This window comes from Pleurodeles waltl, chromosome 9 (genome assembly GCF_031143425.1).
Source record: "Pleurodeles waltl isolate 20211129_DDA chromosome 9, aPleWal1.hap1.20221129, whole genome shotgun sequence".
Classification (NCBI taxonomy): Eukaryota; Metazoa; Chordata; class Amphibia; order Caudata; family Salamandridae; genus Pleurodeles; species Pleurodeles waltl.
In genome coordinates, this window is record NC_090448.1 from 595,066,617 (window position 1) to 595,086,245 (window position 19,629).

Here is a 19,629-nt window from a genome sequence, read left to right on the forward strand (position 1 = left end):
GGCAGATTTGCCTATGCGGCTGAATACTGACAGATTGGTGTGTGTGTTGTAATATGGTGAATGGATATTGTCTGCGGTGACAGTAGGTTGGCAGCAGTTAGTGTGGCGGTAAGTGGGATTTACCGCCAATGTCATAATGAGGGCCTTCGTTACAGGTTATGCTACACGAACACATATCTGCATTTGATATATTACACGTTGATCAACCTGTGTTCTTTGTGTGATTCAGTGTTGTGGCTTTATAGTCACACATCAGCAATAATTTATACAAAATCACAGACAGACTATAGCCAGTCATCTTAAACATGAAAACCATTTCTTGTCAGACATGAACATTTTCACTGGAAAAAGGTTTTGGATGTCCACCTGATCATGACATACCACAACAAATCGCAGGGCTGCATTGATTCTACATTTCCAAATTAAGGAACTCATTATGACATTGGTGGTAAATCACGCTGACGGCCGCCAACTTACGCCGCAGTGGTGGATATCCATTCACCATATTATGACACACACACTAATCCGACAGAATACAGCCACATACACAAATCCACCAGACAAAGGTCAGTGCAAAAGTGGCAGTCCCAAAACCCATTCCGTTACGCCAACAAAACAACACCCACCAAATTATGACCCACAAATCACCACGGCAGACATTCAACGGCGGTAAACCATTGGCGGTACATACCACTGCTCTCAGAATGGACACCCACATTCAAAACAACACTATATTGGCTAATACGTAAAACACACACATGACACTCATACACACACCACACCCACACCCCCAAACCACTATAAGACTCAGACCCACGTTACCCACAAACCCTTACAAAAAAGAAATTGCTGCCAGGAGACTGAGAAGACAAGCACAGAGACAACTAGACACACACACCACTTACACCCATAAACCCCTCCCGAACTCCAAATCACACACCCCACCACCCAACACACCCTCACCAACACACATCACACAACACCATTGGTACCACAAAGGCACCCTCGTTTCACTGAGGAGGAGTTAAGGGTTATGGTGGAGGAAATTGTCAGGGTCGAGCTACAGCTGTTTGGAGCGCAGGCACAGCAGATTTTCATTGCAAGGAAGATGGAGCTATGGAGGAAAATCGTGGACAGGGTCAATGCCGTGGTACAGCACCCAACGAACAAGGGATGACATCACGAAGAGGAGGAACGACCTACGGGGGAAGGTACATTCCATAGCAGCAAGACACCAGCTCTCCATAAAGAGGACTGGCGGTGGACCCCCACCTCCTCCCCCACAGCTAACAGCATGGGAGGAGCAGGTACTGGCAATACTGCATTCTGAGGGACTCGCTGGAATTGCCGGAGAACTGGACACTGGTAAGTCAATATGTACTACATATCACCCCCCCCCCAATACCTGCATGCCATCTCACACCCACAGCCTCACTACCATCACTCTACTCCATCCCACACACTGCTCTCACACATCTCACTAACCCAATGCCAATCCCTACATGCCATACCAATGCATGGACACCCCTCCCAGCCCTGCATGGACAACCATCACTAAAGCATGCACAGCATAGGGAAACTAACAATCCCACAATACATCACCAAACACAAGCAAAAGCTGGCAGGGTAATACCAACCATAGAGGGGAAGCTACGGAAGTACAAATGTCATACACTTGAAGCATAATACATCATTTACATCCCCAAAGGTACCCCAGCCAATGTCAGTGGAGAGGAGATGCCATCACTATCCATTCCCCCAACAGAAGAGGCCCCCAGTGATGACAGTATCTCTGGATTTCAGTGTGGGAGGCTGGCCTGATTTGTAGTGGGTACCTTGGGTACTTACACCTTACACCAGTTCCAGTTATCCCTTGTTAGTGAATGTAGTAGTGTTCTAGCAGCTTAGGCTGATAGAGGTAGCTATAGCAGAGCAGCTTAGGCTGAACTAGGAGACAAGCAAAGCTCATGCAATACCACTTATAGTTACACAGTACTTATACACAAGTAAAGACAATACTCATTGTTACCAAAAATAAAGTTATTTATTTGGGTGACACAATACCAAAAATATCTTTGAGACAATACTCCTTCTGGAGGTAAGTATTATACACAATATATACACTAGACACCAAAATTACACAAGTAAATAGTCATAGAACAATGCAAACAGTAGGAAATCCTATAGAATGCAATGGGCGAAAATAGGTCTAGGGGCAACTCAAACCAAATACTAAAAAAGTTGAATGTGAATCACAAATTCCGCCCTAGAGAAGTGTAGAATACACTAAAGGTAAGTAAATTACCCCACCCCAGAGCCCAGAAAAGCAGGAGTAAAGTACTGCAAGTTTCCTTAGGGCACACTACAACTCGTTTTGGGGATTTTGCAGCAGTCAACCAAGTCTGCAAAGAACAACTGCTGGATTATAGGACCTGAAGACGGGCAAAGGAAGGGGACCAAGTCCAGAAGTCAAAAGAAGTGCCAGGGAGGACAGGAGCCCCTGCCAACCCAGAAGAGGGTGCAAAAGAAGAGTCCCTAGTTAGGAGAAGACTTCAAAAATGCATCCTAGGAAGATGCCAGTGGGTTCCTGCATAATGCAAAAGATGTCCCATGGCATGAAGATTGCTGCAGATGAGATTTCATGTTGGAAGGCACCAACAAGCCTTGGCTATAACAACAGTGCAATTTTCATCAAAATGGTGCTGGATGGACCCAGGAGGGACCTGGAGGCCTCAACACTGTGTGAGAAGGAAGAGAGGTCTCTCAGCAGTTTAGAGAGCCCTCGCGATGCCAGCCAGCACCCCCAGAAGACACAGGATCTGGGTTCAAAGGAGGTGCAAAATGCAGTTGATGCAGCACAACAAAAGAAGGTCCCACGTTGCCGGAGAACAACTCAGCGAGTTGAGCTTCACATGGTGGTGTGCTGGGGACGTGGGCTAGGCTGTGCACAAAGGAATTTTGCAAAGAGTGCACAGAAGCCTCAGGAGGCAAAGAAAACACAAAACACAGGGGTACTGTCGTTCTCAGAGAAGGCAAGGTCTTACCTCCTCCAAATTGCGCCAGCAGGACCTCAGGATAGTCTATGTTGATGATGTCCACCCTTTGTGTCCTTAGGAGCATGCTCCTTGCCATGAGAGGAGTCCCAGGGTACCAGTCGTTGCCTTGGAAGGGCCTTCTTGGAGCAGGGGAGTGGCTCTGTCACTCCACAGGAGATTTCTTCAGTCCTTCTGGTGCAGGATGATGACAGGGAGTCCCCAGAGCCTGCACACCATGGAATCTGTTGCAGTTGCTGACTTGGAGCTGAGGTTGCTGAAGAAAAGTGTCTCTTGTGGACACTTTGTTGCAGTTACAGCGTTTCTTGGAGCAGGATGCAGTTGATCCAAGGTTAGAGGATGCTGAAGTTGTTGCAGAGGATTCCTGAAGGAAACGTGCAAGCAGAATCTGAACAGAACCAACAGGAGAGACCCTAAATAGCTGTGAGAAGGGGATTGGCTACCTTATAAGGTATGGACCCATCAGGAGAGGTCTCTGATGTCACCTGCTGGCACTGGCCACTCAGAGCCCTCCAGAGTGCCCGCACACCTTGCAAAGCAAGATGGCTGATGTCTGGGCCACACTGGAGGAGTTCTGGGCACCACCCCTTGAGTGGTGATGAACAGGGGAGTGGTCACTCCCCTTTCCTTTGTCCAGTTTCCCGCCATAGCAGGGAAGAAGGGGTCCCTGAACTGGTGTAGAATGGCTTATGCACCCCCACAAGGGGGTGAGTACAGTGGGTATAGTTACAATGTATGGCTGGTGGGGTGGTATCCGGGTAGTGGTTGTGTGTTAGTGGGCACCCCTAAGGGCAGGCCAGACAGCAGCGTAGTTCCTCTGAAGGGTAAGGGTTGCATGGCAAAGACAGGTAACCTAGATTGTTAGTATTCACTTCTAGGCAGGGCTGCGTGGGTCCCAGGTGTGCTGTAGTTGGCGGTGTGTGCTCCTCCTCATGCCTTGGTTACTAGCCATATCACTGGTAGTGCAATGCATAGCGCGTAGGCCTGTTCCCTGTGTGTAAGGATGCTGTGTACACAACAGTGGTGTTGGTGCAGTCATTGACCCAGTGTTTCCTTTGTATCTCTCCTCCCCTTTCTTGTTTTTTCATCCTGGCCTTATGTGCATTTGTATCATCTGGTGGAGGAGCAGAGGCACTGGCGACAGAGGGAGCTGCATCCCACGGGACCCTGGAGGGAAAGTCAACCAACGCCAAGGGAACCAGTGGGATGGAGGGCGAGGGGAGCACCACAGCAGAGACTGGAGTGGACAACACTGACTCAAATACCTCCGCCGATGGGAGCTCCCTGGTGCTGGCAGACACCTCTGTGACCACCCCAGCTGCAGTTACAGCTGCCATCCCGTACCCGCACCCCCCACCCAGTAGCCCCTCACCAAGTTGCCCGTTCCCGCTCACCCAGGAGGGTGGGCATCTCCTTGGCCCCAGGCACCTCAGGCCCTGCCCCATTGAGCCCTGCTGCCGTGAGTGAGGAGGCTATTGACCTCCTGAGATCCATCTCTGTAGGGCAGTCAACCATTGTGAATGCCATCCAGGGGCTGGCATCCCAGATGCAGCAATGCAATGCATTCCAGGAGGTCATTCATGGTGGTTTGACGGCCCAACAGAGATGGATTCAGACTCTGGCCTCCTCTCTGAAGGCAGCCATTGTCCCAGTTTCAACTGCTCCCCCACCAACTCTCACTTCCTAGTCCCATTCTCCTCAACCCCAACCCATCCCAAGCACACAAACAGATGAACATGCACACAAGGCAGCACCCAAGAGTGGCACAGGCAAACACAAGCACCACACTTCATCCTACAGTCACTCACACAAACACTATCCAGTTGCAGACACACCAACATCCACTATTTCCACTGTGTCCCTCTCCTCCTCCTCCATCAGCTCCCACCCAGTTCCGTCCACACTCACACCTGCATGCATTACATCATCATCCACGACCAGCATCACCACACCAAGCAGAACATACACCTCACTGGCAGACACCTCCACAACAGCCATGCACACATCCCCTGTGTCCTCTCCCACTGTGTCTGTCCCCCTCCTAAAATTCACAAATGAAAGCACTCAGAAACCCGAAAGCCATCCACCTCACATCAGCCTACATGCACCATGCACCTGTATCCAAATCCAGCAGACATACCTCTGACAACCACTCCCTCATCCTCCACTCCCATTACTCTTCCCTCCTCCTACCCCAACGTCCCTAAAAGGCTTTTCCTTGTCCAACTTGACCTCTTTCCTACCCCTCCCCCATCCTGTATGTATGGGCAGGGTACCAAGAACACAGCCCAGCACCTCAGCCAAACAGTCCACGGAGACAGTGGTAGCCCCACCTACTCGTGGTGGTAAGGATACAAGACCTGCGACACTGAAGGGGAACGAGCCAGGACCACCAGGGATGAAAGGGAAGAGTCCTGCACCAGCTGTGAGGAAGGGTAAGGAGCCAGCACCAGCTGTGAAGAAGGGGAAGGAATCTGCACCACCAGGCAGAGAGGCTGAAGAGCCCATCCACCCCTGACAGGAATGGTAAGGGATCCCTGACCCATGAACAGGAGGAGAAGAGGTACTCTACACCAGTGGAAGCTGTCAAGCTAACACCGCCACCACCACCAACTGTCACGGGGCCCCCACAGCCAGCTGTGGATGTGCATCCATCAGGGAGTGCAGGGGCTGCCCAGGAGCCTCCCCCAACCACCACCACCATGCATCCATCACTGAGTGCAGGGGTTGTCCAGGAGCCTCCCAAGCCACCACCACCATAGAGCCATCACTGCTGGCGGACACCATGTAGTCCACCCTTCAGGGGCTATTGTGCGGGATGCCCCCTCCAGAACCAGAGGGAAAGACAGCCACTCGAGAGACTGTGGTCTTGCGCTCCCCAGGGCAAAGCAATAGGCATGTTGCCCCCTCCAGAACCACAGTGGGCAAGTCACCCACTCCAGAGACTGTGGCCTTGCACTCCCCAGGACAAAGCAATGGGCATGTTGCCCTCTCCAGAACCAGTGGGAAAGACACCCACTCAAGAGACTGTGGTCTTGCACTCCCCAAGTCAAAGCAATGGGCATGTTGCCCCCTCAAGAACCAGTGGGCATGTTCCCGCATCCGGCTGAGGTGTCCCCCCCTGAGGTGTCTGCCTATTTGCAACTGATGCCCCTACATTATTCTATCCGGATGTGCTCAGGTTTTGAGTTGGGCCTTAGACTGTGGTCTGTGGTCATGGGGCCCTTTGAACTTTCGACTAGACAGTGTCCCTTTTTTGTACATGTGTACATATCTGTTTCATTTCCAAATCAAATTATTAATTTTGATGTTGATCTGATTACAATCACTTTAGTCAATTCCTGTTGTCCTTTAATTATTCTGCCGTTTTTCGGGGACAAATTGTTTTTTGTGTGCAGCTGATTGTGTGTATGGTGTGTGTGTGTGTGTGTGTGTGTGTGTGTGGGGGGTGTGTGTGGTGCGTATGTGTGTGTGTCACTGTCGTTTTTCTCCCTCCCTCCCTTGTGTTCTCGGCGGTTGTACTCACTGTTGTTGTCTTCCTCTGCTTTGATGTTACAAGTGGAGCATAACATAGAAGATCATCAGGAAAACTTGCAGTTCGGGATCCATGGCGGCGTAGTTCTTACCTGTGTCTCCAATGGTGAGTCCTTTCACTTCTGAGCTCTGTTTCCGCCAGTGTTTTGTTGGCGTTGGTACCGCCCCGGAAAAGATGGCAGTTTCCTGTGTCAAAATATGGTGGGGGGTACTTTGTCTTCCGCCTGGCCATTGGCGGCCATCGCTGTGATGGTTGTTGTTTTCACCCTGGCGGATGGTGTGGTACATTGGCTGTCTATGGGAATTATCACCACCATGGTCATAATTTGGTGGTAATTACCGCCAGCCTGTTGGCGGTATTACCGCCACTTTATCACCCACTGCAAGGGTCGTAATGAGGGCCTACATCTTTAGTGATGATGCTTTTTGAAAATCAGTCATGGTTAGCTAAGCAGTCATACTGAAAGCAAACTATTCTACTTGTTGAAGGAAAACTTCCAAATGTTTCACTGGAAATATATGTTTACATCAGTGAGTGTGTCTGTTTTACTTAGTTCATTCTTTAACTTGTTTTAATGAAAGGTTTAAAGAGAAACATTCCTAAGCATATAAGGTGACAGTTCAGCTAAGAAATTACCAATACCGTATCATCCTCATTGTTAAAGACGCCGAGTTAAACCTTGGCGAAGCTAATCCATATAGTCCTCCTAACCTGTCACATCGCAACTAATAATTTAAATTATTACTTGTCTGTACATTAATGGGGTCAAATATGAGTTTGGCAGTCCCATGACCGCCATGTTGGTGGTGGCGGGCATACTGCCAACAGACTGGTGGAGAAGGCCACCAAATTATGACCTTTACAGTATTCCCTACGGAATACAGTCAAAACACCGCTGATGCCGCCACTGTGGTCAGACTGCCACGGACGACTGAAGGCACCAGCAGTGAGGTGGGCACCATGCTTCTGCCGGACATTTTACGACGCTGCACACCACATTTCTGCTGTGGTTGCACCACCACCGGAAACCCAAGTGGCAACGAACTGTATAAAACAATGCACCAACCTCCAGGAGGTCATGCTTGTCCGGATCCACCATGAAACCAGAACTAGATATCATCCCGCTTCTCCTGCTCACCAAAAGACAATGGAATCTTCACCACCACCGCCGACAGCAAATGTAAGTACACACACACTCACCTGGTAGTGTTGTATATTGTAAATTTTTGTACACTTACATAACATACCATAGAGACGGGGGTACAAGGGCTACACTTCCACGTAACTGTACACTAACACGCACACTCACATACAGCCACACAGACACCTGCACATACGCAGCACACACACTACAGCCACCACACACCACACATCAAAATCACACGCTTACGCATGGAAACACTACACAGGCCCAGTCTCACACAAGACTATACAACACAACAAAACATCACAACAACACCACAACCGCACAATCATACATACACAGGCAAGCACTCACAATACAAACTACCCAAGGACATATCACACACACAACACAATGTAAAACCGACAGGGAACAAACACACACAATCATACACATATACAACTTACCTCTTGACACACATATCACAAATCACACAGCACACTGTACCTACCATTACATGCACAATACATGGACACTCACACAGTCAAAGCACACAAATCCACACACCACAACAATTAACACATCTCAACTCAAACACCACACAGTACCATGAGAACAACACGTCTGTTACATACACATGCCCAACACACAACACACACACTATACTCGGAGGAAAAAAGCACTGCAAACACAGTCACATACTGACAACACAATAGAGGAAGCACAAGCACCACACACACAAATACTCGCACACAACAAATGTCACCCAGGGACAACTCTACCCTGGGAAATAAAATGCAAGACAAAAACGACCAGGAAACCAACAACTGGTTAGTCTTAAACTATTTCTCCCGAAATGAGATTAAAGTCAAAAGACATAGGCCAGTCCATAGTCCATGAATTGTGCACCAAAGACACTTATTGTTTCTCTTAACTCGACTCCTTGCTGCCATGTAACCTCATAGGTAGGGGCATCAAGGGGGCAGGCAGACACCTCAAGGGTGATAGGGGGTGATGGTGGAGGGGAGGTTTAGGTTTCGGCTTGGGAGGGGGCATGTTGGTTTTGGCTATGGAGGGGGGTTTAGGTTTAGTCTTGGGGAGGCTTGGGTCTTCTTAGGAGGGGTAGACTTCATGGCAGGGGATGGGGCATGGTTACTTGCTGGGGAGTAGGGTAGGCCTTAGAGGTAGATGGGATGGCGTTGGGGATGGAAACAGCATGTTTCGGGGTTACATGGGGTAGAGGAGTAGGAAAAAGGGCAAATTCTGAAAGGAAAGATTTTTTACAGACATGTGAACAGTCGAAGCAAAAAGGTTTGGGTGTGGAGGGATAGCGAGTGTTTACATGAGATGTTGGTCTGGGTAACTTGGGTGCATTTTTTGGAAGGTATGCTCGTGGGTGGTGGGTGTCTCTTGAGTGGGTTAGTGAGGGTGTTCATGTGTTTTGGACTAAGGGGTGGAGGTGCTGGATGATACCGTGGTGGGTGAATGGCTGTCCGTTGGGGTCGTGACTGCAGGTATGGTGGATGTGCTACATGTAGGAGTTTCAGTGGTTGTGGTATTTGTGTGTGTGGTGTCTGAAGTGGATGTCTGAGGGCCTGCTGGTGTGCTGTCTGTGTGTAGGATAGGTATTGTGGCTGTAGCAATGAATGTTGGTGTGGTGTCTGCAGGTGTGTCTGCTGTGATGTCTGTGATGCTAGGGTGGGGGTGGTGTTAGTGGCAGGTTGTGACTGTTGCTGTGCATGCATCTGAATGTTGCTTATGTGTATGCCAGTGGTGTGTTCTGTGGTGCTTCTGCTTGTCTACACTACCCTTGGATGTTGAGGTGGATGTATGCCTGTCTGTTTGTGTGCTTTGGCTGTGTCGGGGAAGTGGGGATTGGGAAGAGGAAGGTGGCGGGGGATGGGAGACAAAGGGTGACTGGCTGCCACCAGTGTGGAGGCCAGAGCCTGAAAGGATCTCTGTAGGTCAGGCAGTGCACCGTGAATGCCCTCCAGGAACACATTACTTTGTTTGGATCTGAATTGCCAGTCCCTGGATGGCCTTCACGATGGTCGACTGACCCACAGAAATTGACCTCAGGAGGTCAATAGCCTCCTCACTGAGGGCAGTGGGGCTGATAGGGGCTGGGACAGAGGTGTCTGCAGCAAAGGAGACTCCCAGCCTCTTGGATGGGTGGGCATGGCCAACTGGGTAGGTAGCTACAGGGAGGGCAGTGAAAGAAAGGGGGTGGGAGACAGAGATGGTGATGGGGTGGTCCAAGAAGCGTCTGCCACCGCAAGGGAGTGTCCACTGGAGGAGGATTCTGAGGATAATGAGGTAGATCCTGTTTTCCTTGTGGCACTCGCCTCACCCTCCGGGCCACTGGGTCCCTCAGTGTCTGTGGTATCATGACTTGAGCTCCCAAGACCTGCAGCTTCCACACTTGGCTTTGCCCCACATCCTTCACCTGCCGATGCTGGAAAACAGGAAGAGAGGTGGGGTCATCACATTCTTTTAATACACTAGCATCACACTGTACACATCTAGTTGTACTACACCCCAGGTAGAACCAGGTTAGTGCCAACATCATGTCACAACAAGATACAATCTACACCCCTATATAACAATAATGCCAAACACCACCTAAGCCACCTATCTCATACCTACAAGCCATATCAGTAGAGCTATGACACTGACCATTCAATGTCAAGCTGACTTGGCAACATGATTCTGGGTCCCTATCTACAGCAACATAGTCAACCAACAACCAAGCTATGGGGAATCGTAGCAACATTGATTTCAATCTATCACATACACAACATCTATAGATACTTACAATTTGACCTGATGTTATGTACCAGGAAATGTATTTTATCATCGGCTGAACACAAGACAACATGTTACATACAGGCCATACCCACTTCATGTCACAGAGTTTCACAACCTTCACAATTGAAATTTACAAACATGCAACTACTCTACGTGGCACATCCACATTTGGAGTATGATAGATTCTAAACAGGTCACCAACACATGTACCAATAGTGACCTAGGAAAAGATGACACATTCTTTGTGGACCTACTCATCTTTGTCATTGTCCACTTGTGAACAAAGCCTTGGACAGTTACAACGGGCCTATTTATCCCAGAACATTTACTCACAAACAACCACAGGTAGCATAACTACTCTTTCAATACATTGAACACCTGTCATGTGCATGAAGGCCACATACAGTTCAATATACAATGATGATTGGAGACATCACTATCAACAAATCAGACATGGGTAGTCTTACATCTGTTTAGAAATATATCCATGACACAAAGCACACCTGTGGCTACCATGATAGAGACATACACCTTGATGCAAGCCAATTGAGTGTCTACACATACCATTCCACCCACATGTGCATGTGAACTACCACACCTGCACCACAATGTAGTCAATGCAAACAATTGGTTTCTATACAAAAAGCATCCAAAACATATCCAAGAAAGCAACAGGAAGTATGTTTATCACACATTACAATGTAGAATTATGACAAAACCTTACAATGTATGTATGATGTTGGCAAAAAAACAGTTAAGATTGCAACTGTTAAGAAGATGTATTGGCCTATTTATCCTGAATACCACACAATGGCTAAGGAAATAGCTGTGTAGCAACTTATGACCTATAGAACATGAACATGGTACTAACAGTCATTGCTCTGCCATCAATGTATGTGATCCAATAGGACTCAGGCAATACCTACAAGGTTATCTACATGTAGGATGTCTATTCAGATGACATATAACAGGGGCCAATGTTGAACCCTCACTTACCAAACGGTTTTACCTCCTAACAGCTCTGAGTAAGTTTAGCAAGTATGGCATGTGAAATGTCAGATGGACATCACAGCCTCACATGAAGCTGTCACTCATCAAAAACCTTTAGAAAATTAGGAATGTCTTTAAATTGTCAGACTCTATGTTGCACATAGACAAGGATCAAGAGTTATTGGAATGGAGAGATGGCAAAGACCTGGACAACTTACCATTATAATATTGGGAGTATGGATCTGTAGGTGGGAAGGAACAACCAGCAGGGTGGGAAAATATGTATAGTGGTACACATATGACTCAGTCACATGTGCATCATCATATGCTTCTGTACAGAGGGGATAACATAGGAGACTAATATGTCCCTAGACACAATAGAATCCATACACCTGTGTATCAATTATGAGGACAGTACATCTATGTGTTCCTTGGAGACCTTTGTCCCTTTGCACTTACCACATTGTCGCAGCTTAGATTCTATCACTTCATACGCTGACATGGCAAAGGGATGAAAATGTGTTGTGGCTGCCCTCTGCCCTCAAATGCCCATCCAACTCAGGGTAGGCCACTGCCAATATGTGGACCGTTTGGTGGGTCAGGGTACGAGGGCGCGCCTTCCTCCTTGGGAAGACATCCCTAGCTGGGCCTCTGCAGTCTTCTGGGCCCAGCGTCTCAGGTCCTCCCACCTCTTCCTACAGTGGATGCTCCGCCAGCTGTGGACCCCCAAGGTCCAAATTGTTTTGCCGATGGCAAGCTAAATTCCTTTTTTTGATGGGTGTTGACCTGCATGGATGACTCAGACAAGAGGAGAAAGTCATGTCCACATGCACTATACCAAAACAAGAAGGGTGAAACAAAAGTTTGTGCAAGTAGCCATACACACACTTCCTCCAACATCCCCTTCTATGTGGGATGGCAATCTGCAGTCAGGCCATGTGTGAAGTTAAGTCAGACATACAACATGCATATCCAGCACCAGGTGTCGGCTAAAACAATATGACCAGAACACAAGCATGCCTTAAAACATGGTATATGTTTAAGTATTTGTAACAACACCTTCAATTTCCTAATTATACGTTTGTAGGTGGGTCAGGGTACCTACATCCCACATTCTCTACTATGTATCAGGACTCAAAATCTATCTAAACACATGTGCACATGTCCATGTACCCACACATATGATCCCAAACCTTCATTCAACCACATTTCCTGAACATCATCATACACTCAACATTTCAAACATGGGTAGTGCAATGCACTTACCTGCTCCTCTGGTGCACCACAGGGCTGTTCAAACAGGGGTAGGACTTCCTCCACAAGCTTGTCCAGCTTGTCATCTGAGAAGACAGGAACCTTATCACCTGTAGCACATGGCATGATTGCTCCTACAGACAGAACACAGAAGCTCTGGTTGTGTAAGTCTTGCTGGCAGCAATGTCAGGAGTCAAGAGGGGTGAAGTCGCCATTGGCCCAAGTTCGCCAAAGGCTGCAATGTGTTCCAATGGTAATACCAACAATGGTTGTGTCTGCCTATACCATGACCGGTAGAGGTAGGTCACTTCCTGATGTCCAGTACAATAGGTCAGGCAGCTGCCATTTTGAGGCTCAAATATGTAAGTTAAGGTTATAAAAGGTGCATCATTGACTATGAAATGCATTTATGGCATTGTGTTAACTGCTGGCATTATGCAAACATGTAGACATCTGCATGTATTATGTAGAGGATGTTAAATTGATGTATTCTGAGTTATGTACATGAAATAGTATTGTCAGCAGAATAGTGATAATCAGAAAATAGTATAGCCTTACCAAATATGTTCAACATGTTAAGTTTGTTGATGTCACATTTCCTGTCAGTGACATGTTTCTCCATTTAAAGAACACAATAGGAGTAAGGGGATCTGAATGCAATAAGCCTAATGTTTCCTAGGTATGTGCTGTTACAAAGTTTGCACTGTTTCATGTGTCAAAATGTAGTTTCATATGTGAAGGTGGTGTGGTCATACTTTGATGTATAGTTTGAGTCATGCACATACATTCTGGTGTTGTCCCACATAGTTACCCTGGCAAGAGAAGAGCAAGACAACCTCCAGTGGACCGTCCAGTAGCAGACCTGCAGACCATGGAGGAGTGGCATGTGATACAAATATACCGCCTGCATGGGCATACAATCATGGATCTCTGTCGTCAGTTGGAGCCAGATCTGATGCCTTCCATTGGTAATTCCAATAGCATACCCCCCCATTGTCCAAGTCATGTCAGTGCTACACTTTCTGACCATTGGGTCCTTTAAAAATACAGGGGCCCTAACTGCTGTGATGTCTCAGCCCATGTTCAGTTTGGTTTTGAAGGCGTACTGTCTGCATTGTTGAAACAACTGGCCAGCTACATCAGATTTCCACAATGAGAAGATTTGGTCCATGTAAAGGCTGATTTCTATGCTTTAGGACACATTCTGCATGTGGTTGGAGCCATTGAGCCTTGGTTCCCCCAAATGTCAATGAAGAGGTATATAGGAACAGGAAAAACATTCACTCAATCAACTTCCAAGTGATCTGTTGGGCTGACCTCTACATTTCACAAGTTTGTGCAAAGTATCCTGGTTCAGTCCATGATTCCTTCATCATGCAAAACACCAATATCCCACTGCTAATGACATGACAATACACAGAGAGAACCTGGATGGTTGGTAAGACAATATATGTAATGTGTGAATGTACTTTTTATCTGCTACGAGAGATGTTGAGGTCCAAAATGAATGTTTGGCTTGTTGTAACTATTCCTTACAAGAGACTCTGGATACCCAAACCATCCTTGGTTGTTGACACAGGTAAGGTACCCAATCATGCCAAGGTAAGTTTGCTTCAATGAGGCCTAAGGAAGGACAAGGTATGTAGGGATAGCAGACGTTTGGGCTCCTGAAGGCAAGATTTTGCAGCATTGATAAATCTGAAGGATCCTCCTATAATCACCTAACAAAGTTTGTCAAATTATTGTTGGCTGCTGCATGCTCCACAATCTCCCCCCGAGACGTCAGATACCATTCATACCAAATGAGGGGGAGCCAGCAGGTCCTGTGGGTGGAAATTCAGATTTGCCAAGTGAGGATGAGCATGATGAGGATGAAGCTGGAGACATCAGGGCTGATCTTATCAATCAGTACTTCACCTGATTTAAGGTATGTGATGTGATGTAATTAGAGTGATTTAGTGGGGTATTGGTGAGGTTTGGAATGCTAGATAAGGTTCTTATAATGATCATCAGATAGGTTAAAAGTGGCTCCAAAGCCCATGACTCAGATATGCATGCAGATTGTTACTTGGAGTTCTGTACAGACATTTTATGTACATCGTCTAATGTTTTCACAATGCACAATCAAAGTCACATTTGTACATATTATTTGGCTGTTTAATGGTTATGTATCAATGTGTCCTATGCCTTATGTTTGTCAATTACAGATTACAAATTGACTGTTTGGCTTATCCTCATTTGGCAATATCAGACAGTGTCACATGGAGATGCGATAGGAACATGAATTAAACCAGATACTGTCTGACATGAGATTTGTGGTGTGTGAGTTCTATGCCCAGACTGTCAGGACAGTGGGATGGTAGTCTCCTTTTCCACACTAAAGACTTGTTTGGTATTGGAGTGGGGCCAATGGAGGCACGTGCGTTTTGTTCACTTTTCTCTGACACATGCCATAATGTATATCCAGACCCCCAAGCTTCATAATGGAATGGATGAGAAGTAACTTGTACATAGTTGTCAGTGTGTCTTCACTTTGCAGACCAATGTGCATGTGTATGAAGACTGACATAGGTGAATAGCAAGCCTACAGATACCTGACCATGGTAAGTGGAAAGTTCCATGGCTGGGGACATTAGTACTGACCTCTGTTACATGGTGTATGATTATTTGAAAGCTATGGTATGGGTATGTGATAAGGCTTTAGCTTATGATCCATAGAACCAATGTGTTTGCCTAGTGAGACACTGATATGTCACTAACTTCAGAGGTGTGCGGTTTTGTAGTGTATGACATGTATGCTGAAACTCAGAAGTTAGCAGCAGTACTTCACTCTGTGGTCATTGGCATTCTCCAAATCAATATGTAAGAAAGTACAGTACAAGTGATTTTTGTAATGTATATTATACTTTGTCAATGCAATATGTAGCCTGGTTATACAGTGCATGTGTAATGACCATGACAGAGGTTTTACATTTGAGAGAAACATTTTAGTGCAAGAGTTGTTATACATGACAGTTGTATATAGTTGATAAATCACACAAACACATGATCTGTGGTTAAGTGGCATTTATTGGGGAGTGCAAAGCAAAAAGCATGATTATAAACCAAAATAACACAGAGTAAACAGTGAAGGGTCCAGTAATGGTGTAAGAAATCATCAGGATGGCTGCTACACCATTTGGAAAGACAAGTCCAGTGTCCTTGTACCAAAAGGAAATGGAGATGGGTTTCATAAGAGTCAACCGGGTGTATCTGTGGTACACAAGGGGAACCAATCAATAAAGGTTTACTGCCTGGCAGTGGTTTGGGTCTTGGCATCTGCTCCTCCAGGATGTCTGTGTGGACGTCCACGTTTGCGAGGGGGTTCTTCTGATATAGAAGGTGGGGTGTCTGAGGCATTCCCTTCACCTGGCAGGGCCTCCATTCTACTAGCTGCCACAGATGCAGAAGGGCCTGATGTTTCATTGGTAGTGGAAGAGGCCTGATAATAAGTACAAAACCTACTCAGGTGGTATTCATGTCTCTCAGCACCCCAGGAATGGAAGCCAGGATGGCAATTTGGGCCTGCCACTGCTGCATAGCTCCCTGGTGGTTGTCCCTCTGCAGCTATCTGATCTCCCCCACTATTGTCAGTACCTGGCCCATCACGCCTTAGGAATGTTAGTAGGCTCCCAAGACTTAGAAGATAGTGTCATGGCCAGTTGTGGCCCTTGGAGCCCCATTCTCTGGCCCACATCATCCCTTCCACGTACTCTACCCCCACATGCCTGTGCCTCTGGCACAGTGTGCCCACTCCCACTGGTGGCAGGGCCATCATTGTCAGGGGTGACAACAGGAGACTCAGGTACTTGTACTGGGGGCACACAATGGAAGACATCGTCCTTGGGATACAGGTTTGGGGCGAATGGTTGCCTGTGATATGGATGAACAGGGCTGGGAGGAGTTGATATGGGCAGGGTGAGGTCAGCAGTTGTTGACTGACCAGATGTCCCTGATGGTCCAACTTCGTCCTGAGTGTCCAAACATTCAGGGGTGTTTTCCTCACTGGGGCCTTCATCCAGAGAGGTAGTGGCAGTCTCTGGTGTCCTCTCCATGGTGAGAATGGCAATGTTGCCTGTAGGAGAAGTAGAACACACAGCTGCTGTAAGTAACGCAACCAGTGTTTTTTTAACTTTGACCACTAGTCATGCTATATGACATGCACACAATGCCTTTACATAATCCCCTGATATGACAATGACAGCTGCTTTCAAATCTGGGTTAGAGCAATGCGGGACACAGAAATATGCAATTGCATACACCATGCCCCAAGGTCTTGGAGTATATTGGTGGTCAGATGACTGCTGCTCCCCTCATATCTTATCTGAGTAAAGACATGACAATTTACATTTAACTCCTAGTAAGATGTATGTTATCATTGATTAAACTAACAACTGGACAATCCACAATTGTGACAGAGCTGGTCAAGAGTATGGGAGTTACCATTTGACCTGAGTCTCTGTATGTGTGTACTCCAAGTACATCCAATTTCCCATATTGTTTCCCCCCCGGATGAGTATATGACATTGTTTGTAAGGTTATCTCGAAGGCCAGTTTAGTAGGGAACACATATGCAGCTGTGGTTTGCTTGCAACATGCCATACACAGACACTATTGCCCCAGGTAAGTTTAGTTGGCATATGGCATGCCAGAGAGGGGTATTGAGACATTTGGGCACAGGGGTAGTGGATGGTTTGGTCATTGTGGTGGGGAAAGGTGATCAGTGAGCCTGAAAGACAAAACTTTTTGAGGACATTATTGGTGTAGGGACTTACCATACTCCACTCCCCCAGGTATTCCAGTGAGGCCTGCAGGATGCCAGATGGCCAAGACCTTCTCCTCCCATGATGTGAAGGTAGGGGTAGGAAGTGGGGTTCCACCGCCAGTCTTGAGAACCACTAGCTGGTGCCTGGTGGCCATGGAATGGACCTCCCCCCTGAGGTTGCTCCACCTCTTCCTGATATTCTCCATTGTGCCTGGGTAACTGCCTACAGAATTCACACTGTTGACTATCCTTTGCCATAACTTAATTTTCGTGGCTATTGACGTTTGCTGGATCTGTGCTCCAAAAAGGTATGGCTCTACTCTGATCATTTCATCCACCATGACCCTCAACTCATCATCAGTGAAATGTGGATTTTTTTGTGGGGACATTGTAGTGGTGGACGTGACAGTGATGTAGTGGAAAATGGGGAATAAATTAGCAATTGCTGATGAGGTGTGCATGCTATGATGTGAGCGGGTGATAGTTGTTGTGTATTATGTGGGATACTAAATTGTATGCTGTGTATATTGTGCAGATGTGGGATGAGTGCTGAGTGCAATGTGTAGGGGTGCCTATTATGTGTTTTGGTATATTTTCACATTTTTGGAGTGTCTCTGGCTGTGTGTGGCATTCTGGTTGCAATGGATTGTGGGTTGTGTAGGGGTGTGTTTCATAGTGTGGTTTGAAGGTGTGTTGGGTGTGTGGATGTGTGTCAGGTGTGGGGTTTTCAAACTATCCAATGTGGTGTGGTGCATTACTGTGATGACCGCCAACCGCCGCAGTCGCACTGTCAATGGTTTTCCGCCATGGAAGAACCGCTCTCGTGATTTGTGGATTATAATATGATCAGAGGTTTTTTGGCAGTCTGGAGGTGCTTGTGGTGGGACTCCCTCTTTCCCGCCATGCAGTATCCTGGTTGTTTCAGAAATTTAGCTGCTTTTTGGCAGTCTTAGCTGTGTGACTCTTAATCTAGTGGTCACATCACCACCAGCGTGGCGGTCTTTTGGCGGCTGCTACCACGGCGGTCTTGCCAAAAGACCGCCAAACTCATAATTCAATAAATGTCAATTTTAAGCAGCTGCACTGACATCTAATCCATGCTTCCAAGCATTCTTCAGGGCTATGTATATACGTTTTAAATAGTTTATTATTATGTTTTAATAGTCAGTGAGTGTGGAGTTAAACATGTGCTTAATTATATGTTGCTTTGCCTTGTTATTAAATGTCTTTAGTAGTTACTGGTTTCTAAGGATTTAGTACATTATCTTTAGTGAGGGCACTAGAAAGATATATACTTGACTGCATTCATGTCACAAGCTTATATTAGATAAAATAGCCAGCACAAAAAACATACATTTAGTTATTGTGGATCATTGTCAGGCACACGGGTCAAAAGTCACAATCTCATCTAAGAGTACATCACTGTAAAGGATAAACGTCTACCATATATTGATACTACAAACCATCCTAGGCTATGGAAGCTCTGAATACTTGTAGGTCGTTCCTGTGTGTGTTTCAACAGATTGACTGAAAAGATGTGTTTTCATTGAATAAGGTGCACTGACATTGTCACCTCAAGAGGAAACAGGAAGACAAGTAATGTGCAATGAGAAGTGGAATGGCAGATGATTCTAGAGCTTAAACTGACAGAAGAGGCATTAAACACCTCAACACTCTTAGTAACATGGACGACTGGCCAAACCGACATGCCACTCCTCCTGCCTGCTAACACAGAAGATGCTGGCCCACCCCACCTTAGCTAAGCAGAAAATTAAATGATTTATTAACATTTTATTTTTCTGCTTTCTGCTGCCTATCAGCAGTCGGGCAACACTCCTCCTCCCCTGAGTGGATGCAGTAATCAAGGTGGTCCCTGAAATTAGTGGAGGAGTATCCTTGTTTGAGTTTTCCTTTTTGGTTCTGATTTTGGCCATTATTTCTCATCATCTTTGGACTGTGGCACTGGAAGGGTGAATAATTAAATCTTTCAGCAGGTAGTTGGGAAGCAGTGTTTATTTAAAGACTGTACTTTTGGTTTACCACTTTTATAAAAAGATTGTAT